This window comes from Myotis daubentonii, chromosome 4, assembly GCF_963259705.1.
Source record: "Myotis daubentonii chromosome 4, mMyoDau2.1, whole genome shotgun sequence".
Taxonomy (NCBI): domain Eukaryota; kingdom Metazoa; phylum Chordata; class Mammalia; order Chiroptera; family Vespertilionidae; genus Myotis; species Myotis daubentonii.
Genome location: NC_081843.1, coordinates 14811656 through 14836533, shown reverse-complemented (window position 1 = coordinate 14836533; position 24878 = coordinate 14811656). Strand labels below are relative to the sequence as shown.

Below are 24878 nucleotides of genomic sequence, written 5' to 3'. Positions count from 1 at the left end.
GGAGTCAGAAGAACCTGGACCCAGAGTGCACCTGGCATGGGGGCCAGAAGGCTGAGGCACCCAGAAGGCAGGTGAGCAAAGAAGTGGCCAAGTGTAGCAGAAGTGAAAGGAGGGAGGGATGCAGTTTACCAGGTGTACCGGTTAATAATGTGGATTTTTGTAATCAAAGAAAACACGGTAATTTCAAGAGAAACATCAAGTGTTTTATTCAAAGTAATGTCCATCGCTAGCTACACATTTCCCCCATCTTTCAGGTAATTTGTGGATACCGTCCCAATAGAACTTTTCTTGTTTTGAAGCAAACCATTCAGAGACCCAATTTTCCACTTCTTCGTACGTTTTGAAGTGCTGCTCAGAAAGTGTGTGTGTGCCATCTATCGGAACAAGTGGTAATCTGAAGGAGCAAGACCTGGTGAATACAGTGGGTTGGTTAATATTTCCCAGGCAGTATCTTTTAACATGTCTTTAACTGGTTTTCAAGTGTGTGATGGTGCATTATCATGAAGCAAAATTGCTTTGCCGTGTCTTCTGGCACATTCTGGTCATTTCACGATCAAAGCGTGGTTCGAACTGATCATTTGTTGTCGGTAGCGATCAGTATTAACGGTTTCACCTGGTTTTAGAAGCTCACAATACACCACACCTTCCTGATCCCACCAAACGCAGAGCATTGTCTTCTTTCAGAAGCTATTTGGCCTTGCAGTTCATGTTGATGGTTGACCTGGATCAACCCATGATTTTGTGCATTTGGGATTCTCAAAATAAGTCCACTTTTCATCGCCAGCCACAATTCGATGCAAAAAGACTTTCTTTCGTGCCATTGAAGCAACATTTTACTGATGACTTTTCGGTTTTCCATTTGTCTTTCGTTCAGTTGATGTGGCACCCATTTTCCTTCCTTTAAAATCTTTCCCATTGCTTCTAAACGATCGGAAATTGTTTGCTGAGCAACCTTTAATCTTTCTGCAAGTTGTTTTTGCGTTTGACACACATCTTCATCTAATAATGCTTGTAATTGTTGGTCTTCAAACTTTTTCGGTTGACCTGGACGTTCTTTGTCTATCACATCGAAATCATCACTTTTAAAGTGTTGAAACCAGCGTTCACAAGTATCTTGAGGTGGAGCATGTTCACCATAAGCTTCCCGAAGTATACGATAGCTTTCAGCAGCACTTTTCTTCAAAATAAATGAATTAAAACTTCCCGCAAATGCTCTTTTTTTGGGCACGAAATTCAACATTTTTAAGCGTAAAAATATCTATGGTGTTAACACCTTCAGAAAATTTGACATATGAAGTTTTGAAGCTTGTTGTCAATACAACAAAATAGCTTACATATCAAATTGCATATATATCAACATATGTGTAACTCCATCTATTGGAAAAAATCCGCATTATTAACTGGTACACCTTGTAGCTTGCTGGAACGACTTGGCCACTGCTCAAATTGGGAGACCTGCTCTTCTTCGAACATGTAGGCCTTTGGAGAATGCAAGCTGAAGAAGGTGGTAGGGTTAGAAAAATTACACTAAACTTTTTCTGTGTTTAGTTATCTTCACTTTTTTTCAAGTGTACTATTTTCCTTCAGTGGCCCTATGTTTTTCAAGTTACTGTTGAGCAGTGACTCTGAGTCGGGTTTTTAATGACATAGTATGTTTTCAGATCCTTTTAATTTGCTTGAAGCTATCAAAATAGCCTCCAAACAAACTTATTTTTATAATAAGCTTGATTTGGAATAATTACAGATATATAGAAAAGTTGCAAAGACAGCTCAGAATTCCTTCCTATAATATCCATCACCCTACTTTTCCTTGTGTTGACTTTACACAACCATGCCACATCCGTTAAAACCAAGAAATTTACATGGGCACCACTATTAAGTAAACTGCAGACCTGTTTGGGATTGCATCAGTTTCAGGCCTTCCTTGTTTTTCATGAACCTGATGCTTTGGTAGAGTAATGGTCAGGTATTTCGTGGACTGTGTCTTAGTTTGGGTGTGTCTCATGTGTTTTGGTGATGAGGCTGGGGTTATAGGCTCAGGAAGAACCCTACAGAGATGGTTGCCCCTAGTGCATCCTGTCAGGGGTGCCTGACACCCACTGTCTGTCACTGTTGAGATGAAATAAGGTTAGTGCTGGTTGACTGGAATTAGTCCCAGGGCCCTGCCTTGCTCTCTGATATGTGCTGTTTGTGGTCATAGCATGATCACGGTATTTTTATTTTGGAAGAACCTTCATGCTTATTACCTTGTTGTATTCTTCCAGTTTCCAGATGAAGACACTTGGGACCTGGAGGGCTTCAGACTTAGCATGTACCAGGTCAGAGCCAGTATGGATGTCCAGACCCCTGCCCACTCTGACCACTTTCTGCAGACATGGACACTCCTGGGACACTCTGCAGGAGCTGAAATGTCTCTAGGTGCAGAGTGGACCTGAACTCACTGATAGAACTGGTTCCCCAGTCTGACGGACTGCATGCCTTCAGAACATTTGGGGTCTGCTGCTTGTGAGCTTGTTGGCTTTTGTACGAGCTGCAGCAGAGGTTCATGTACTGGGTCTCTTGGTATTCTTTCTGCAGGTTGGAGGATGGGCTTGTTGCAGGTCTTTGTGAAGGTAGGTGGTTGACTCTGATATATTTCTCCTCCAGCTCTTTTCTCTCAGGTGAAGCTACAGTGTTGTTTGTTGTCTATGCCTCCAGTCAAAGATCAAGCTGTGGGCCATTACTTTGAGGCCCTTAGATTGAACCAAGAGCAGAGTATGGAGTTTGTTCTAGTCATAATTGAGAAGATGAGAAGATAGGCAGTTCAGGAGTCATGAATTTAGTTTGTTTTCCCAACCATCTATAGATTTGCCCCTCCAGTCCCAGTTCTGCACAGCCACAGTTTTGCAAAAGCAAGACAGTTATGAAGGTAGGAATTGGTATCTTAAGAGGGAGCACTGAAACAAACGGGAAAGCACTGTGAAGAAAAGGGTGGTGATGGCTGGCAGCGGGCAGATAGGCCTCGGTGTTGAAGGCTCACCTGGCCAGTCTGTAGGTGCTCGGGGTTGGCTAACACAAGGTGAAATATGACTGGCCTGGCTGCCCGCCCTGGTTTTCCTCCTCCTCCTTTCCTTGTTTCTGGTAAGTGAACTCCAAACTGATGAGTGGTGGAGGTGTGGCTGAATGTCATACTCAGCACAGTAGATCTTTCTCCACATGCGGATGATGTTGGGAAGTTACACTGTGGGAGCTGGCCGGTCAAGTTGCAACAGAGTCTCTCTGGATCTCATTGGCCATTATTTCTCCCCCAAACAAACTCTTTATTCAAAATTTGCAGATAAGGAGCCTAGGAAGGGAGAGCATCTGTTTATGGTGCCTTTTCAGGTGTCAGGATAGGCATTCTGGGTTAGGAATAAGCTGGGGCTCTCCTGTGTTGCAAACCACAGAGTTTACAATGCTGGAGGGGTGTTCCTGCCAGATGATATTTATTTATTATGGCCAGTGGCATTCTGGGAGTCTGGTTTTTGTTTTTTTACCTATTTCAAAGAGAAAGTAGCTTCCGATTTTTAAAAAAACAAAAGTCTAGCCACATTAATCGTGCATTTTCCTTGCAGGATAGCCTGTTAGTGTTATTAGAACACTTATCCATATCACTGTGGGTATAGGTTTATGTGTGGGGAACACTGATGAAGGGTGAATGAAATCCAGGGCATTTTAAGGACTGTGGGAAGTTCTCACAGGTCCCTGTGCTGCTCTCAACCGTCTTGTATCTTGCCTGGAGAGATGCTATTTCTTCCAGGGTACATAAGCCATGGGTCGGCAAGGCCAGAGTACAGCTCAGTCCACACTGAGGTTGAAGGACACAGGAGGACAGGGCAGAGCTAGTGCATCAGCGTCAGAAAGGGGAAGGTTAGGTTTAGCTGCAGAAATCAGGGGTGAGAAGTGCTGAGGGTCCCCAGCCCAGCAGAGGGGACCAGAGAAGGGGAGGGGATACTATAGAGGAGGAATTAGTAGGGCTGGAACCCCAGAAAAAGGCTCTCATTTCACTGGAAGTGCCCACATGCTTTAGGTTCTATTTTAGCTTTGACCCGTTTCCTGTCAGGTGCTGGGGTTGGAAGCTGAAGAATGGGAAAGAGTGAAACAGCTCAACACCTGCCGGCCTCACCACATCACTTTACTTAACCAAATAACCTATTTTTGGTCAAGTTATGTGTCCCTCAGATTCCCAAACTAGATCATGGGGGGAAACGTTTGCTGTACGCATGTAATTCCCAAGGAAAGGTTTATATTGAAGTGGTATATATATTAACATAACTTTATTTTTATTTATTTTTTAATATATTTTTATTGATTTCAAAGAGGAAGAGAAAGATAGAAAAATCAGTGATGAGAGAGAATCATTGTTTGGCTGCCTCCTGCACCACCCCCTCACCCACCTACTGGGAATGAGCCTGCAACCTGGGCATGTGCCCTGACTGAGAATTAAGCTGTGACCTCCTGATTCATAAGTAGACGCTCAACTTCTAAGCCATACCAGCTGTGCTTAATGAACATGACTTTAAATTAGAAACTCAGCTTTTCTTTTAGTTGTAAATTTTAATATGTTACATTTTTAATTTTAGCAAAATGGGAGGCAAGTGACTGCGCTGGCTAGGTGGCTAAGTTATTTGGAGCATTATCCTATACATCAAAAGGTCGAGGGTTTCGATTCCTGGACAAGGCACAAACCTAGGTTGTGGGTTCCATCCTGAGTCAGGGCCCGAGCGGGAGACACCCAATCAATGTTTCTCACATCAATTTCTCTCTCTCTGTCTCCCTCTCTCTCCAAATCAATAAAAATATATCCTAGGATGAGGATTCAAAATAAAAAAAGGGCGGCAAGTGATTGCCAATGTTGTTTTCTGACCAACAAGTAGATTTTACTGAGTAAAGCTTTTAACACGTATGGAATCTTAAGTACATGGATTGAGTTATCTTTGAAGTGCTGATGTTTTTTTCTGATGCAGCTCCAGGATGACAGGCTTGAAAAGCAGTAGTAGGATTTCCATGCCAGGCCCCACTGATACTTAATGGTTTCTGCACCTCACATGGGATCTGTGTCTAAAAATACTAGTTTATTCATCTGCCCACTAGCAAATACTCCTTATACATCTGAGTCCTTCCTGAATATAGGAACTGATGAACTTGGAAGTGAGTTCAGAAGGTCTGTGGGCCCCATATGGTGTCCCCAGTGAGTAGGCAGGTGGGCAAGGATATAGTCCCTCAGGGATGTTTGTCTACAGGGAGCTCCCCTGCTGTTTCTGCTGATCCTGCCCATGTCACACTTTGTCCTTTGTAGCTATCAAGGTTAATAGTTACAGGGGATCCACTGGGTGGTCTGTCGCTCCTTCTCCCAGAGGTCATCATTGTTTCCTTTCAGTCTTCTTTTAACCAGATTGGGACCTCTGTTGTATACCTGACTGTTTTTTCTCCTACTATTTTCAATTTTAAAAATATATACTGTTTTTATTGATTTTAGAGAGTAAGGGGGAGGCAGAGAGAGATAGAAACATCAGTGATGACAGAGAATCATTTATTGGCTGCCTCCTGCACGCCCCACACACATTGGTGATTGAGCCTGCAAGCCTGACCGGGAAATGAACTGTTACCTCCTGGTTTATAGATCCAATCACTGAGCCACGCTGCCTGGGCTCACTTCACTTTTTTTTTCACTTCACATTTTTGAACACTGCCTAGTACTCCTCTCTAAGTCAGTGGTTCTTTTTTTTTTTTTTTTTTTTAATATATTTTATTGATTTTTTACAGAGAGGAAGGGAGAAAGAGAGTTAGAAACATCGATGAGAGAGAAACATCGATCAACTGCCTCCTGCACATCTCCTACTGGGGATATGCCCGCAACCCAGGTACATGCCCTTGACCGGAATCGAACATGGGACCTTTCAGTCCGCAGGCCGACGCTCTATCCACTGAGCCAAACCGGTTTCGGCTGTCAGCGGTTCTTAACCTGTGGGTCACGACCCCTTTAGGGGTTGAACGACCCTTTCACAGGGGTCGCCTAAGACCATCGGAAAACACATATATATAATTACATATTGTTTTTGTGATTAATCCCTATGCTTTAATTATGTTCAATTTGTAACAGTGAAATTGGGGGTCACCACAACATGAGGAACTGTATTAAAAGGGTCGCGGCATTAGGAAGTTTGAGAACCACTGCTCTAAGTGAACCAGAGTAGCCATTATTCTACTGGTGGACATTTACATAAACCATTTCCAGTTGTTAGGAGTCATTTCTTAACAAATGTTTCCTTAATATAAGTCTTATTCTGAACTTCTGACTGTTTCAGCTGGATTCTGTGTAGACGAGTGTGCCAGGTCCGAAGGGCAAGAGCCCAAGGAATGATATGGTGGTGATTCCTAAATGCTTCCCAGGAAGGCCCTGCCAGTTAAGGCCCCCCTTCCTCGGTCCCTGCTGACACAGTATCAGCATCACCCAGACTCTCTACTAACTGGAAGGGGTTGAGAGCAAGGAGTTTGAATATGGGTGAGCATGTGACTATGGACAAGGACCTGCTCTGTGCCTCAGTGCCCCCATCTGTGAAAAGAATGCCAGTGGTTTTCACACCAAGAGTTGTTTTGAAAAGTAACTGTAATAATATATATGCAAAATGCTCAAAAGAGTCTGGGTATGGGAGAGGCAGCCATGGTCACTGTCCCTACCATTGACTGGTGTTCTGTGCTGGGCCTCGCTTTGTGAAATTCTTGGGGTGAAGGGAAGTTCTTAGCAGAAAGTTCTTTGTCAGTGAGCACAGCCGACCTGAGAGCAGAGTCCCTTGAGGGATGAGCTGGTTGGATTTGATGGCAGCCTCCCACCCCTTTTACACAGGGTCCTAGAGGAAGGTACCTGTCCTGGTGCGTTCACACCTCCAGAGCACACTCCACCCAGGCAGCACTTAAAGGCAGCTTAACTTTCTTGAATTTGGGCACGTTCCTCTTGCTGGCTGGAGCCCTAAGCTTTGTGACAGTATCTTGACCATACAAGGCCCTGATTTTGATGTTGATTCCTCTGCTGGTGTGTTAGGGGAGCTCAGCCTTCCTATATGGTTTTCTCTGACTCACGGTTAGAACTGGGCCTCATAATACAGCATATAATTAACTCGGTTTTAGTTACAGATGAATAAACAACACTTGGAAAGGGCCTGAGGGGCTTATTTTATGATTTGATGGTCCCTGGTTGGAGAAAGTTTGTGTCTGTGTCTTCTGTGCTATTTAATGTTAAAAGTGCTCCTAGCGCGCTCCCTTCCAGTCAGCTTGAGTACTTTTCATACATTCACTCGTTAAATCCTCAGAGCAAGCCTGGGAGTTCCCGTTCTCCTTATCCCTGACTGTGAGGTAAAGGGTCTGAGCCACAGAGAGATGACATAACTTGTTCAAGGTGAGGCAGCTAGTGAGGATCAGTGCTCAGCTTGGCAGAGTGCGTGTTCTAACAGTTCAGCAATAACCCTTCTCTACTTGTACCTGTAACTGTGATCGTCTGTCCGAGACCCATGACTAGTTCATATGCAAAAGGTTTACATAGTTTAGTAACTAGTGATTAAGCTTTTGGAGCTCCACTCGTGTGATATCCTACAATTAGATTCTTCCTCAGCAGGTCTGTAGAAACTTAAAAGAACTCTGAAGAGCCAGGACACATTTAAAGAATCCAGTTGTAGCTGCTGAACTCTCTGAGGTATATAGGCCTCTAGCTTTGAATCGTTGGTCCCTGTGCAGATCTGAAGGCTTCCTCAGAATGAAAGACTGTTCACTGCACTGACCCTGAGTCTAGCTTCAACATCCCCAAGCTCAGTCTTCATATGAAGTCCTTGCTGAATTTGCATTTTATCCTTCCTAAAGAGAGAAAGATACAGAGACAGATAAAGATGCAGGGGGATCTGAGAAACATCAGTCAACCTTGTACTCCCAAATTCAAGTCCTTGGCCTCCTGGCGCTGACTCAGGGCTCACTTCCTCATCTGCCCAGTGCAACACAGCCCTCTCTCCTCTCTCTTACCTCCTATGTGCTCTCAGGACAAGCTTCTGTAACTTCATCGCCTCTGAGAATTAGGGGAGGTGTGCCATTTAAAAAACATGGTTCTGTATTGTAAAATCAGCTTCCATCTGCCTGGCAGTTAATCTTTTAAGGGTGATGGAAGCTGTTGTCTGCAGCTATGGAGGGGGCGAGGTGTCTACTGTGAGACTTGATTGCATGGGGAAAAAGAAATCCAAAAATATCCTTGGGTCATTTGTTTCCTTGCCCCAAATTCATTTGCATTTCAATCTATTTGTCAGCCAAAATGTTTGCTACCTTTACCAGATTTGAATATTGGATACTGGATATTTTGATGCTGGTATTTTCCTAAACTCTCTTAGTGGCTAAGCAAGGTATTCCATAATTAAATTGTGCCTTGGAATGTTTTCGGTGGCTATGAAAATGTAATTTGATCTCAAAGTAATTTTCCCTTGAGAGTTTCTACTTCTAAGAGGAGACTGCTGAACCCAGTACTCAAAAAGTCAAAGAAGTTAAAGCTCTTAAGTTCTTATTTACAAATTGTGTGAAATAAATTGAAGTCTACAGAAAATGCCCAGTTTACATATGACTCTACTTCAAGTTCATTTGGAAGTCAGTGGTTTGAAATTTGTCTTTGTCTTCCTGTCAGAGATGCCCTTGCGAAGGGGTGGTTGTCATGGTCTCCACAGCCCCCTGTGCCTGCTCTGAAGAGGTGGAGTGAGCACAGCAGGTGGCAGTCCTACTTACAGGTTCACCATGACACACTCAGAGGGTGTAGAAGGTTTACCTTGAGTGGAGTTGTGGGACATGGTGAGGCCCACTTTTCCAGAGACTCCAAAGGTGCCGATGTCGATGGCTGATGCTTCCTAACCAAGGTCATCGAGAACGGGCGTCCTTCCTTGTTCTTGATAGCACTGTGCCATTGGCACACCTCCCCCAATTCTCAGCGGCAGTGAAGTTACAGAAGCTTGTCCTGAGAGCACATAGGAGTAAGAGAGAGAAGCACAGCAGGGGTCCGATCTAAGGGGCAGTAGGGAGATGGATGTGGTGCTGTTAGTGGGGAGTAGGGGAGAAGAGTGGGGCTGGGGCACAGCCTGTGGGAGACTCCTGGTGGGAAAGACGTGGCATTGATGTAGGGCTGTGGCCATGGAGAGCCACAGATGGCCCAGAAGGGCTTGCATTTGGGGTGGGATGCATGCATGTCTGTGTGTAAGAAAGGCCAGTGATCATAACTCTCATGGTAACTCGGTGCCTGCAGGACCAGGCAGAGGGCCGTGTAGTTGAGAATGTCTCTGTGACCAGCTCCATTTTATTAGGGAGGACAGGGATAAATGAATGGCTCACTTAGGGTTTTGTTGCTTTAAATTTTTCCAGAGACTTCTGGCCAGGTGGTTCAGTTGGTGAAGCGTCGTTTTGTACACCAAAAGGTTGCAAGTTCGATCCCCCATCAGCTTGCATATGGGAAGGCACCTATCCAAGTGTTTATCTGCCTGTCTCTCTCCCTCCCTCTCCCTCTCTCCCTCTCTCCCTCTCTCCCTCTCTCCCTCTCTCCCTCCCTCTCTCCCTCCCTCCCTCCCTCCCTCCCTCCCTCCTTCCCTCTGAACATAGCCCTGGATGAGGGTTACATTTTTTTTTCTCTCCTGAGATTGAAATTTCAGAAGCTGTTGAGGAACCAGAAGTCCAATAGAGGTGTGCTGGGAGGGAATGACTCACCCACAGGACCTGTGGGCTGGCAGGCTGGATGGGGATGCCTCAAGGAGCCCTCACTGCCACCCATGACCACTGGTCAGCAGTGTATTCCAGATCCTGGAGGTGTCAGATGCTGTTTGTGCAGCTCAGTTCCTTCTCAAGATGCTTTTTAAAATTAGCCTTTTAGAATAACACCTATAGTATAAATAAACATTTGGAGTTTTCATACTGGAAGAGGGCTTTTTTCTTTTTCTTTCCATTTCACAATTGATGCTTACGTGCTTTACAAGGTAATATTGCAACCACCCGTTTCTTTAATTGCAGAAGTAAAGCTATTTATTAAACATACCCATGCTAGTGAGTTATGCCTGTGGGAAGAGATAGCACGAAGCACTGAGTCTACCCTGTAAACATCTCCATCTGGGAGAGTCCCTGAGACTGGTCTTGCGCTGAGGTGCTTGGCTGGCTCATGTGGCGGAGGCAGGAAGGAGTCCCACGACGGAGGAAGGCTGCTCGTGACTGGTTCCTGTGTCATCGTGCCCATAGTGTGGTGCGCAGGGGACACTGCTGCGTGCTTTGGCAGCGGTGGTGGTCTAGTGACTAGCATCTCAGCCTTGGACTGATGCTGGACAGCACAGCCTTGGTTAGGCTGTCATCAGACAGGAGGTGCTGGGTCCTCACGGGCAGCCCTGTTTCTCAGGCTCCCACTGCTGTGGGTAGAGGTGTCCAGAAGGGGTGTTTCAGGGCTGCTGAGGTCCCTGCCTGGCACCCAGGGGTTTGTCTGGAGGTATAGGCCTGCTGTGAGTCTAGAGCTGCTCCAGCCTTGGGACCTTGGCACTGGCTAGTCCTCTGTGGAGGAAGCTCTCCCCAGGTGTCCTTAGGGCTTTCCCCACATCCTCAGATGTCACCTTCCCAGCGAGTGCTTCTCTGTTGACGTACATTTACACCAACCCCATCCAAATTCTCCCCTCTCCCTTCCCTGCTGTATTTTTCTCACAGTGATTATCACCATATGACACACTGTAACTTTTATCTGGTTTCTATTTTTGGGGTGGGGGGTCTTTCTACTCCACTGAAATGTGGGCTTCTTGAGCGCATGGGCTCAGTTTTGCTCTTTGCTGTCTCTCCAGTGCCCAGGAGAAATGTGCGGCACACAGTAGGTGTTCGCTTAACCTTTGTTGATGAAGTGGATAAGAGCAGTGTGATCTCAAGAGCACTGCATTTGCCTTAAATCATCAAAGCTGCCGTGAGGTGCTGGCGGAGGCTGCCATGTCACATAAAGCATGTGACGGAGAAGCAGGGGTGTGTGTGTGTGTGTGTGATCATCTGTTGTTGTCATTTCCAAACTCCAGAGTTCTTTCTATCCTCCCTTGGATGTTGATTTCAAAATGACTGGTTTTTCCTTCTGGCTCGTGAAGGCTGCTGCGTTGAATCTGAAACATAGAGGAAAGCAAAACTTTAAAAAATGCTTTAAAGTTTTGCGTGATTAGCTCTTAACTACATTTCACTTTTTGAACTTTAGTATCCCTTTCCTGGCCATTGCAGCACCATCTGAGCCTCCATCACCCGCTTCTGAACAGTACTACAGCCCTTCAACGCTCCCTCCAAGCTCCCCTCACCAACCCATGCTGTGGACCACAGCAGCCAGGGGGCTGCTCTGTTCCCCCAGCACTTGTCCAGCTCTGCCATATCCACCCTCACAACTTTACCCAGCTAGTTCTGTAAATGACGTCGGGCTTGTCACCCCATTAAGATGTAGCTCATAGGGGCAGGGACCATGTTTGCCTAAGGCTGTGTTGTGGGACCATGGCTGGCACAGTGGCCATGTTTGTTGAATATTTGGGTTAATAGCATAGTTGATTTACCTCTTTTAAGGAACTCTGATGAATAAAATGAGTGCATATATTTTTTTAATGAAATACCCGGAAAACCGTGGCTTTGAAGGGTCAGGTGTCCTTAGAGAAGTCACTCCACAGCCTGAGTTGTCTGCACTGGGCAAGTTAATGTCTCAGAGCTCCCGCTGAACTCCCCAGGGCTGAGGATATGGAATCGTGGGACATGCTATAACTGTGGCAAAAACAAGATATGCCTGCTGAGCTGGGTGTAGCAGGCGAGGGTGGCTAGAGAGGTTCCTGGGGTGACTCTTGGAGTCCTGGGAATTCGAGGTGGAGAGGAATGGTGCTTGTGGACCATGGGTGCTGCCAGCATCCTCTCCTTGCTTCTCCTCCTGGCCAGAGGGCCACCTTCCTCATCTTCCTGCATCTCTGCACGCTCCCTGTTCTCTCCTCGCACTGTGGTCCCCCCAACCAATGCAGGCACGACTCCACTCAGGCCCCAGAGCATTCTGCACTCGCAGAGCATGCTGATGGTGTCAGCCAGCTGCCAACAACAAAGGTAAGGTGACTGACTAGTGTATGTTAACTTGTAGTAAGGTGGCATGTGTCCCTAAAAGGAGAGGCTTAGGAACACCTTTCAACCTCATCGGAATTGTGCTTTGGGCTGAGTGAACTTGCCAGGCATCTTGTAAAGGTAAACTTAGCATCAAGTGCATTTGTGTTTACAGGTGGGAAAAACCTTGGCTCATACCTTTATCTTGTGACAGACTCTGTAAAGTATGAAGAACACACAAGATCTCGATCCTAGAACCACCCACAGGGTACAATGCTAAGAATATAGACACAGGTTTATATCTTTTTTTTTTTTTAAACAATGATTCATTTGCATTTTTATTATTCCACCAAGAGAAGAAACAGAACTTGTCTAGCTTTCTTCACACCAACCAAAAATTTTGGATTTGAAGTTTGGGATGTTTTCCATGATGACCTGAATCAAAAGTCTATTTGAAAAATATATCTACACTAGGGAGAAACCAAGATGGCGGCATATGTAAACACCGGAAAATGCTGCCTCGCACAACCACTTCAAAAATACAACTAAAAGACTGAATGGACATTACCCAGAACCACAGAAAGCTGGCTGAGGGGAAATTCTACAACTAGAAGGAAAGAGAAAAGCATACCGACACTCAGAGGAGGCGCAGTACGGAAGTAAAATACTAAGGGTCGAAGGTGCGTGCGGAGCGGACTGGCGGCTGAGGGCGTGGTTGTCGTTTTCAATCGGGAGGGGTCTCAGGCTCTGGGCTCCAGTTCCAGGCGAGTCTCTGGGGACCCAGACTCAAACGTGAGAAGTGGGACTGTCTGGCATCGGTCGGAACTCGAGGGCAGCTTTCTCTCCGAGGTACTTGCAGTGGTCGCTGGGACACTGAGAGCCAGAGCCTCTGGGGACGGGACTGAGAGCAGCCATAACTGCTTTCTCAGCCATAACTGCTCACTCAGCCCGCCCTGTTGATCCCCTGGGACCCGCCCTGCCCAATCCCTGCACAGAGGCATTTGCTGGTTAGCCTCAGGCAAAGGCTAGATTAGCACCTACCTAGAGGACAGAAGTTCTCCCACTGCAGACACAGCTGATTCTCACAGCCAGTTGGCCTGGAGGTCAAATACTCCCCAGTGTTACCTACAACAATCAAGGCTTAACTACAACAAGACGGCGCACAAAGACCACTAGGAGGTGTACCAAGAAAGCATAAAAAATGCGGAGACAAAGAAACAGGACAGAAATGGAGGAAGGCAAAATGCTGGATATAGAGCTCAAAACCACACTTTTAAGATCTCTCAAGAACTGTCTAGAAGCCGCCGATAAATTTAGTAAGGCCCTCAAAAAGACTGGTGAGACTGCCAATAAATATAGTGAGATCCTCAAGAAATCTAACGAGACCCTCGATGTTGTGACAAAGGACCAACTAGAAATGAAGCATACACTGACTGAAATAAAGAATATTATACAGACTCCCAACAGCAGATCAGAGGAGCGCAAAGATCAAGTTAAAGATTTGAAATGCGAAGAAGCAAAATACACCCAACCGGAAAAGCAAAATGAAAAAATCCGAAAATACGAAGATAGTGTAAGGAGCCTCTGGGACAGCTTCAAGTGTACCAACATCCGAATTATAGGGGTGCCAGAAGAAGAGAGAGAGCAAGATATTGAAAACCTATTTGATGAAATAATGACAGAAAACTTCCCCTACCTGGTGAAAGAAATAGACTTACAAGTCCAGGAAGCGCAGAGAACCCCAAACAAAAGAAATCCAAAGAGGACCACACCAAGACACATCATAATTAAAATGCCAAGAGCAAAAGACAAAGAGAGAATTTTAAAAGCAGCAAGAGAAAGAAACCCAGTTACCTACAAGGGAATACCCATATGACTGTCAGCTGATTTCTCAACAGAAACTTTGCAGGCCAGGAGGGAGTGGCAAGAAATATTCAAAGTGATGAATACCAAGAACCTACAACCAAGATTACTTTATCCAGCAAAGCTATCATTCAGAATTGAAGGTCAGATAAAGACCTTCACAGACAAGAAGAAGCTAAAGGAGTTCATCACCACCAAACCAGTATTATATGAAATGCTGAAAGGTATTCTTTAAGAAGAGGAAGAAGAAGAAAAAGGTAAAGATACAAATTATGAACAACAAATACACATCTATCAACAAGTGAATCTAAAAATCAAGTGAATAAATAATCTGATGAACAGAATGAACTGGTGATTATAATAGAATCAGGGACATAGAAAGGGAATGGACTGCCTATTCTTGCAGGCGGGGGGAAAGGGGTGTGGGGGATGCGGGAGGAGACTGGACAAAAATCGTGCACCTATGGATGAGGACTGTGGGTGGGGAGTAAGGGCGGAGGGTAGGGTGGGAACTGGGAGGAGGGGAGTTATGGGGGGGAAAAGAGGAACAAATGTAATAATCTGAACAATAAAGATTTTAAAAAAAGAAAAATATATCTACACTAATAAAAGACAAACATGCAAATTGACTGTACCTTTGCTATGCCTTAAGCCATGCCCACCAGCCAATCAGAGTGACTATATGCAAATTAACCCAGCCAAGATGGCAGCCGTCAGCCACGGAGCTGGAGCAAGTAGGAAGCTTGGTTGCCCCAATGATGGAGGAAGCCAAGCTTCCTTCCGTGGGCGGCTCTGAGCTCCACTCAAAGCAACGAAGTTTCAATTATAGAAGGTAAATAAACCCCAGATACCTGCTTTCAGCCGGCTGTGGCCATGGAGCTGGAGCGAGCAGGAGGCTTCCCTCCCGCCTGCCCTGGCCAGCTCTGAGCTCCTCTCAAGGCTACAAAGTTTCAATTATAGAAGGTAAATAAATCCCGGAATAAAAAAGAAAAAAGAGAGGCTGGGAGCTTCCGTCACTGGGGGGCTTGGCTAGCCTGAATATGGCCCTCAGCCCCTCATCCACACTGGCCAGGCACCCCAGTGGGGACCCCCCATTCTAAAGGGGGTGTGGCCAGCCTGCAAACAGCCATCAGCCCCTCACCCAGGCAGGCCAAACCTCCATGGGGGATGGGTCCCCACTGGGGCGGGGCTTGACCAGCCTCAAACAGCCATCAGCCCCTCACCCAGGCTGGCCATACACCCAAGTAGGGACCCCCACCCTGAAGGGGGTTTGAGCAGCCTGCAAACAGCCATCAACCCCTCACCCAGGCTAGCCAGGCACCCCAGTGGGGACCCCCACCCTGAAGGGGGTGTGAGCAGCTGCAAACAGCCCTCAGCCCCTCACCCAGGCTGGCCAGGCACCACAGTGGGGACCCCCCACCCTGATAGGGGTGTGACCAGCCTGCAAACACCCATCAGCCCCTCACTGAAGCTGGCCAGGCACCCCAGCGGAACCCCCACCCTGATCCGGGACACCCTTCAGGGCAAACCAGCCGGCCCCCACCTGTGCACCAGGCCTCTATCCTATATAATAAAAGGGTAATATGCAAACTGACCCTAATAGCAGAAAGACTGGGAATGACTGTTCACTCTGACACACAATGACCACCAAGGGAGAGACGCTCAATGCAGGAGTTGCCCCCTGGTGGTCAGTGCGCTCCCACAGGGGGAGCTCTGCTCAGCCACAAGCCAGGCTGACGGCTGCCAGTACAGTGGTGGTGGTGGGAGCCTCTCCCGCCTCAGCAGCACTAAGGATGTGAGACTGCAGCTTAGGCCTGCTCCCTGCTGGCAAGTGGACATCCCCTGAGGGCTCCCAGGCTGCCAGAGTGATGTCTGATTGCCAACTTAGGCCCAATCCCCTGGGGAGCGGGCCTAAGCCAGCAGGTGGTCATCCCCCGAGGGGTCCCAGACTGCAGGAGGGCACAGACCAGGCTGAGGGACTTCCCCCCCGCACCCAAGTGCACAAATTTTTGTGCACCGGGCCTCTAGTCCTATCTAATAAAAGAGAAACATGGTAATTGGCGTATGACCACTACCCTTCCCATTGGCTAATCAGGGCAATATGCAAATTAACTGCCAGCCAAGATGGCGGCCGGCAGCCAGGCAGCTTGAAACTAACATGAGGCTTGCTTGCTTCAGTGATGGAGGACTCCAACGTTCCCCGCCTGCCGCTACAGGCCTCTGAGCTGCAACTCTAAGCAACTATGTAATAAATATAGAAGCTAAACAAAACCCCAGAAACCTGCTTTAGTCCGCCGGGCTTCAGCCAGCAGGATTGCAACATTGTAAGCAAAGGCCAGAAACCTACTTTCAGCAGTGGAGGCCTAAGAGCTGGAGCCAAGCCTCAAAGCTAAAGCTGGCCCAGAATAAAAAAAGAAAAAGAAAAAAAGGAGCAGTTGGGAGCTTCAGTCACCCCCAGCCTGAAAACAGCCCTCAGCCCCTCACCCAGACTGGCCAGGCACCCCAGTGGGGACCCCCACCCTGAAGGATGTGTGACCAGCTGCAAACAGCCATCATCCCCTCACCCAGGCTGGCCAGGCACCCCAGTGGGGACCCCCACCCTGATCCAGGACACCCTTCAGGGCAAACCAGCCGGCACCCACCCGTGCACCAGGCCTCTACCCTATATAGTAAAAGGGTAATATGCCTCCCAGCACTGGGATCAGTGGAGCCGCGAGGCCTCCCGGCACTGGGATCAGTGTGACAGGGGGCAGCGCCCAAACCCCCTGATCGCCCTGCGGCTCTGTGTGTGACAGGGGGCGGGGTCACAACCTCCCTATCCACCCTGCTCTGTTTGTGACAGGGGAAGGCGCCCCAACCTCCTGATCAGCCCTGCTCTGTGCCTGGTAGGGGGGAGCTCCACAACCCCCTGATCGCCCTGCGGCTCTGTGTGTGACAGGGTGTGGCGCCCCAACCTCTCCCCCCTAACCCCCCACGGGCCCTGCTCTGTCTGTGATGGGGTAGAGCCATAACCTCCCCATCGGCCCTGCCCTGAGTGTGAGAGTGGCGGCGCCCCAACCCCCTGATCGGCCCTGCTCTGTGGGTGATAGAGGGCGGTGCCCCAACCCCCTGATGGGCCCTGCTCTGTGCGTGACAGGGTACAGAGCCCCAACCCCCCTGATGGGCCCTGCTCTGTGAGTGACAGGGGGCAGTGCCCCAACCCCCTGATTGGCCCTGTTCTGTGTGTGACAGGGGCCGGTGCCCCAACTCCCCTATCGGCCCTACTACTCTGTGAGTGACAGGGGGGAGCTCCCCAACCCCCTGATCGGCCCTACTCTGTGAGTGACAGCGGGGAACTCCCCAACCCCCTGATTGGCCCTGCTCTGTGCGTGACGGGGTGGCGCCGCAACCTCCCCATCCACCCTGCCTTGAGTATGACGGGGCGGTGCCCCAACCTCCCAATCAGCCCTACCCTGAGCGTGACTGAGGGTGGCATTGCAACCTCCCGATCCGCCCTGCTCTGTGCATGACAGGGGCGGCGCCCCAACTCCCCAATCGGCCCTGCTCTGAGCCTGACCAGGGGCTGCACCTAGGGATTGGGCCTGCCCTCTGCCACCCGGGAGCAGGCCTAAGCCAGCAGGTCGTTATCTCCCAAGGGGTCCCAGACATGAGAGGGCACAGGCCGGGCTGAGGGAACCCCCTTCCCCCGAGTGCACAAATTTTTGTGCACCGGGCCTCTAGTATTTATATAAAAAAAGATTCGGGTTGTTTGCATGTAAAATATCGATTGATAAATTTGTTTTTGATTCCATGTTGCTGCACAGGTTTAAATCTTAATACCTTTTACCTGCTGTCGGGGGACGGGGAGGGTGGTTCTTTTCAAGAGAGGTGAGTCCCCATGGGAGCAGCTGTTCCAGGCCAGGCTGTATGTGTCCAGATGCTTTTCCTCACGTCCAGTTTCCTGGCTGGATATATTCTCATTCTGCAGTGGCTTGTTTTATTGTGGGATAATCAGGGCATTCTTTGTGGCAAAGAAAAAAGCTCCTAGCTGTGCTTTTCAAATCCCTGCTCTGCGTTGAGTTTGCTTCATTAATTTAAAAAAAAAAAAAGGAAAAAAAATCCATAGGAATGTAAATCAGAAATTATTGGGTGTAATCTTATGGGAAGTGAAATGTCATAGGCTGGCGTTTGGAAACAGCAATGTCGAGCAGAGTTGCAGCCCCGACTTGGATGTGTTGAGCCAGGAGTCCAGGCAGAACTGAAAAAGAAAGCAAGTGCTTGCGCCTGGCAATGTGTCCTTGGGCTTCAGCTCTGTGGCTGCTGGAGTGACGGGACTGCTTTCCCAGGGGCAAGGGGTTGTGCTGAGACATTGAGATGAGTGCATCTTTGCCAGGTTGGTGTTTTACCCTCTTGGGAGTGGAATGTGCATGTGGCTACTGAGGGAGTTGAGTCCTCTCACCCTCATTAGAGGTGTGCCCACTCCCACCTCAGCTTCCTCCAGCTCTCTTGGCCCCTTGCTTACACCCCTCTTGAGCTTCCTGAATGCCCATTTGGCTCTGGAGGGCCGTGAGTGCCTCCTTCTGCTCAGTACGGTATTTCTCAATGTAAAGTTGCAGCTCTGGTTGGCAGTCTTACTGCAAAGCCTCATTAATACTGCCATTTTAAACTGCTTAGGTCATGGGTGTAAGTTTCTTATTGTTTCCCATTCACAGCCTTAGGATATTTAAACATGCCTTTTTCAACCTGCCACAGCTACCTCTGGATCTCAGCTTCCTGTGCTTAGGTTTCTTTCTCTCTCCTGCTCTGAGGGGTGGTTCGGGTTCTCACTGCACAAAGGGCCTGGCCTACTGCTGAGTGCTTTGATGGTCGTCACTGAACACTTGGTGGGGTTCTTCCTGTGGGAGGGAGGGTACAGTCTACAGAGTAGATCAGGATCTCTCAAGTGGGAACTGTCCTGTTTATTGTTGTATACTATAGTATCCTTTCCTCGATGTACTAAATGCCAGTAACACTTTTTCCCTTCTCCAGTTATGGCAATCAAAATGTCACCAGACATTGCCAAGGTTTGGGGAGCGTGGAGGCACAATTGTCCCAGTTGAGAACCACTGGGATAAAATACTCATCAGGGGCTCCAGACTTCCTGAGGCTCCCTCCTAATGGATTGTATTAAGGTATAGCCTCGGCAGTTCCCAGGATGAACCCTAGGTTGGGAGTAGCCACAGGACATAGCCTATTGCCTGTTCTAAGGCTCACACTCATGTACTGGATATGCAGGCTCACTCAATAAGCAGCTTTGGTAGCACATTTGGTCTGACCAGTTTTGGGGGCTGGGCTGCTGCAGCATCAAGCTTGCAGTCCTCTACATCCACACATGTGGACACGAAGCAGCACTTCTGACACTTAAATTCTGCAGAGAGAAGGGCAGCTCTGCAATGCCATCTCTTTTGCTCTTTCTGCCTGAATCATGTCTCACTGTCTGCCACCCCAGCACCATTAGTAACAATAAAACACTTTTTGCTTTTCAAATCTCAGTGTTTGTCTCACCACCTGTCTCCTCTCTCACCTGCTCTAGTGTCCATGACACTTACCATCCTCATGTGTGGAGAGGTGTCAGAAAGGAAGTGAGCACAATGTTCTACTTCGTCCCTCCTTAGTGGGTGGCCAGTTGCTGCTGCAAGTCACTGGGTCTGTTGGGTCAGGTCCAGCCATGGAACCTGGGAATGGGCAGAGGTGAGTACCAAGGGCCACCCACCTGGTTGGCACCTGCATTCAAGGTTGGCCTACCCCAGATTGGGTGTAAACCTTCATTTTCTGAGGCAGTGCTCTCTTTTGAAGATCTGTTCTGGAGACCATTTTTTTTTTTTTTTTAAATCAAAGATACCACTTTGATAAAAAGAAAAGAAAGCTCTCAGAAACACATGTTTATAAACAAGTCTCATTAAACTTAACCTTCCCATTGTCTTTGGGGAACTTCTCTCCATGGCCTGAGCACTTGTTCAGTTAGCAGTGAGGAAGCTTGAGCTGAAGATAACTTGTCTTGGCAAGTGCTCCTGAGGCCATCGTCATTGTGTTAAGGCCCTCCAAGAGTGAGAACAGGGTTGTCTGTTTGATGGTGGTCACACCCAGGTCTTCAGGGCCCCCTTTTCCTATGGACTCGCAGATACCTCCTGCCTGCTGTGCCCAGTCCCCTCAGCCATTGAAGCTGACCCTTTGGGAAACTCCTCACTGCTCTTGGATGTCACTTATGATACCTCCCAGAATTGAGGTTCTGCCTACTGAAAAGAAGCAATGGACTGTGCCAAAGACCTTTATGTGACAGATATGTCGGTGCCTTTGCTGGATCGTCTTTCATCCAGAAACATGTGATGTATAATAACATTTTTCCAGGTCCATGAATCAATCCATCACATTTTGTTATTTAAAAACTTCATGTTTGACATTTTATTCAGTAGTTCATTTGTCAGTTATGAATTAAAAACATCTGTCACTGTCCTGTGTGCCTCTTTCATTGTTTCCTTGAGCCTTGCTTGACATAATGCTGGGCACACAGGTTTAGATGAGGCCTGTAAACAGGCCCATGTTAATCTGATTTACACACTGTTGGGGGAAGAGGGGGAACAGGTGTTGTGGGGCATGGCATAGGTAGTGTTCTCCCTTCATCCTGTGGGGGCAGTGATGGCCACCTAGCAGGCATATGGCCAGGTAGATGGCAACAGTGCTATAGTGCTCAGGACTCTGTGTGAAGCGCTGACTCCTTCTGCTTCCCTACTCTTGCGTGTGTTCCTTCAGGTCACGCAGTCCTTCTCTTCAGTCCTGGGCCTGAGGCTTTGCACTCAAGGATGACCCTGGAAGCCCAAGGAGCATTTCCCCCTTGAGTGTGTAATGAGAACCCAGTGCGGTGCTCAGTGCTCTGTGTGTACAGCTCTCACGCATAGTGTAACTGGCCTAGCTGGTGAGGACAGTCCAGGCCTATCATGGATCGTGATGGGCCTCAGCCTGGTGACTGACCTCTTTCCCATTTACCACTGCCTCTGAGGACAAAAAGTTTCTGCTCTAGAGGAATCCACAGGCAGAAAAATCTCAGACATATGCCGAAGCAATATCTTCACCGGTACAGCTCCTAGGGCAATGGAAACTAAAGAGAAAATAAACAAATGGGACTACATCAAAATAAAAAGCTTCTGTACAGCAAAAGAAACCATCAACAAAACAAGAAAGCCCACTGCCTGGGAGAACATATTTGCCAATGATATCACTGATAAGGGTTTAATCTCCAACATTTACAGGGAACTCATAGAACTTAACAAAAGGAAGATAAACAACCCAATCAAAAAATGGGCAACGGACCTAAATAGATACTTTTTAAATGTGGTACCATCTCACACCTGTCAGAATGGCTATCATCAACAAATGACAAGTGCTGGCGAGGATGCAGAGAAAAAGGAACCCTAGTGCACTGCTGGTGGGAATGCAGACTGGTGCAGCCACTGTAGAGAACAGTATGGAGTTTCCTCAAAAAACTAAAAATGGAATTCCCATTTGACCCAGTGATCCCACTTCTAGGAATATACCCCAAAAAACTAAAACACCAATCAGAAAGGACATATGCACCCCTATGTTCATAGCAATACAATTTACCATAGCTAAGATTTGGAAACAGCCTAAGTGCCCATCAGCAGATGAGTGTCTTAAAAAACTGGTACATCTACACAATGGAATAGCACGCTGCTGTAAAAAAGAAGGAATTCTTACCATTTGCAACAGCATGGATGGAACTGGAGAACATTATGCTAAACCAGGGGTGGGCAAACTTTTTGACTCGACGGCCACAATGGGTTCTTAAACTGGACCGGAGGGCCAGAACAAAAGCATGGATGGAGTGTTTGTGTGAACTAATATAAATTCAAAGTAAACATCATTACATAAAAGGGTACGGTCTTTTTTTTCAATAGTTTTATTCATTTTAAACGGGCCGGATCCGGCCCGCGGGCCATAGTTTGCCTACAGCTGTGCTAAACCATATAAGCCAGTCAGAGAAAGATAAATATCACATGATCTTACTCATTTGTGGAATATAATGAACAACATAAACTGATGAACAAAAACAGATCCAGAGACAGAGAAGCATCGATCAGACCGTCGAACCTCAGAGGGAAGGTAGGGGTAGGTGGAGGTAAGGGTGAGATATGAACCACAGAACTTGCATGCATGCATAGACTAGGTGTACCGGTTAATAATGCAGCTTTTTTTCAAAAGATGGAGTTACGCATATGTTGATATATATGCGATTTGATATGTAAGCTATTTTGTTGTATTGACAACAAGCTTCAAAACTTCATATGTCAAATTTTCTGAAGGTGTTAACACCATAGATATTTTTACGCTTAAAAATGTTGAATTTCGTGCCCAAAAAAAGAGCATTTGCGGGAAGTTTTAATTCATTTATTTTGAAGAAAAGTGCTGCTGAAAGCTATCGTATACTTCGGGAAGCTTATGGTGAACATGCTCCACCTCAAGATACTTGTGAACGCTGGTTTCAACACTTTAAAAGTGATGATTTCGATGTGATAGACAAAGAACGTCCAGGTCAACCGAAAAAGTTTGAAGACCAACAATTACAAGCATTATTAGATGAAGATGTGTGTCAAACGCAAAAACAACTTGCAGAAAGATTAAAGGTTGCTCAGCAAACAGTTTCCGATCGTTTAGAAGCAATGGGAAAGATTTTAAAGGAAGGAAAATGGGTGCCACATCAACTGAACGAAAGACAAATGGAAAACCGAAAAGTCATCATAAAATGTTGCTTCAATGGCACGAAAGAAAGTCTTTTTGCATCGAATTGTGGCTGGCGATGAAAAGTGGACTTATTTTGAGAATCCCAAATGCACAAAATCATGGGTTGATCCAGGTCAACCATCAACATGAACTGCAAGGCCAAATAGCTTCTGAAAGAAGACAATGCTCTGCGTTTGGTGGGATCAGGAAGGTGTGGTGTATTGTGAGCTTCTAAAACCAGGTGAAACCGTTAATACTGATCGCTACCGACAACAAATGATCAGTTCGAACCACGCTTTGATCGTGAAATGACCAGAATGTGCCAGAAGACACGGCAAAGCAATTTTGCTTCATGATAATGCACCATCACACACTTGAAAACCAGTTAAAGACATGTTAAAAGATACTGCCTGGGAAATATTAACCAACCCACTGTATTCACCAGGTCTTGCTCCTTCAGATTACCACTTGTTCCGATAGATGGCACACACACACTTTCTGAGCAGCACTTCAAAACGTACGAAGAAGTGGAAAATTGGGTCTCTGAATGGTTTGCTTCAAAACAAGAAAAGTTCTATTGGGACGGTATCCACAAATTACCTGAAAGATGGGGGAAATGTGTAGCTAGCGATGGACATTACTTTGAATAAAACACTTGATGTTTCTCTTGAAATTACTGTGTTTTCTTTGATTTCAAAAATCCACATTACTAACGGATACACCTAATAAGCCTAACCAATGGACACAGACACCAGGGAGGTGAGGGCATGAGTGGGGATGGGGGGAGGAGGGGCGATGGGGGATAAGGACACATATGTAATACCTTAGTCAATAAAAAATTTTAAAAAGTTTCTGCTGATCTCCAGGTAAGTAATTGACTTTAAATGTACTTCTGTTGTGATTATATACTTCGCTTATAGGGACAAATTATTAACCCTTTGCGGTCGTATTAAATTTGGACATGGGTGTCGTACTGGTCAGAATTAATTTCCATTGAAAGAGCAGTGATACATAACATGCAAGATTATGAAGGATAAACAAGATTTATTAATTCTTTTTTGGAACTACGTCACTACTGGTAGAATCACTACAAACGTTATCACTTTCTACGTCAGTGTCAGTATTCAAGGTGCCAAAATAAAACTCTTCATCATTAACTTTCAGATTCGCAGTACACTTCTTTTGGTAACTTTCTTTTTGCCATTTTGGAGTATTATTTTGAAGTATCTTAACAAGCGAGAATGCCTAATTATAGTTAAACGTAATTTGTAAAGCTTTTTTGAAATTCTGCGAAGTATCTCCGAAGCTTGTCGATTTCTTTACTCTCAAAAGGCGACTGACTCTCCACGGTGTTTTGCATGGCGAGTGTGGAACGACCGCGTTTGTTTATATTGAGTTTCGATATCTCTGATTTGTTGGGGCAATGTTTTGGTTCATGACAGGGTTGCTTAGACACTTAAGAGCTTTCAGAGAAATTATGAACTGATACATGAATGGAGTTAAGATTCGTACGGTTCCTTGCTGTGGTGGCTGAGAGCAGACATACGACCGGAACGGTAAAAAAGCTTTGGTGGCTGAGAGTAGACAAATGACCACAAAGGGTTAAAGTACTGACTGAACCTCAGAGCGTGGTCCAACCTTTGGTACCTCCTGGGAGATGGAGTATTTATAAAATGTATAAGGCACACTTGACTTACTGCAGAGCCATAGGGGTATTGGAGAAAACAGTTTTCTTTAAGTAAATGTGGCACTTTGGGCTCCCATTCCAGCTAGAGGATATGTACGGCTGGCTGCCTCATTTAATATCAGATTCTCTTAAATCCGTGGTAGGCAAACTGCAGCTCGTGAGCCACATGCGGCTTTTTGGTCCCTTGAGTGTGGCTCTTCCGAAGCCTTAGGAGTACCCTAATTAAGTTAATAACAGTGTACCTACCTATATAGTTTAAGTTTAAAAAATTAGGCTCGCAAAAGAAATTTCAATCGTCGTACTGTTGATATTTGGCTCTGTTTACTGAGTTTGCCGACCACTGTCTTAGATGTTTTTTACAAAGTCAATTAGTTATAATCTCCTAATAGTTCATTGATACTGTGTTTGGTTGATTCATTCATAATTTCATACTTTGCCTGGAGTTACAATGATCTTAGCAGACCTTTAAGTA

At 46.6% G+C, this 24878-nt stretch overlaps 1 protein-coding gene and 1 long non-coding RNA gene across 2 annotated transcripts in view; one reads left to right on the top strand and one right to left on the bottom strand.

The window, feature by feature from the left end:
• Window positions 1-24878, top strand: part of PDPK1 (3-phosphoinositide dependent protein kinase 1) — a 96055-nt gene that overhangs the window by 9410 nt on the left and 61767 nt on the right.
• On the bottom strand, window positions 9658-18460 carry LOC132232958 (uncharacterized). The gene is made up of 3 exons (XR_009452522.1): window positions 17785-18460; window positions 10064-11147; window positions 9658-9909 (listed from the first exon to the last, which is right to left on the bottom strand). It is a non-coding gene; the product is annotated as an uncharacterized LOC132232958 (long non-coding RNA).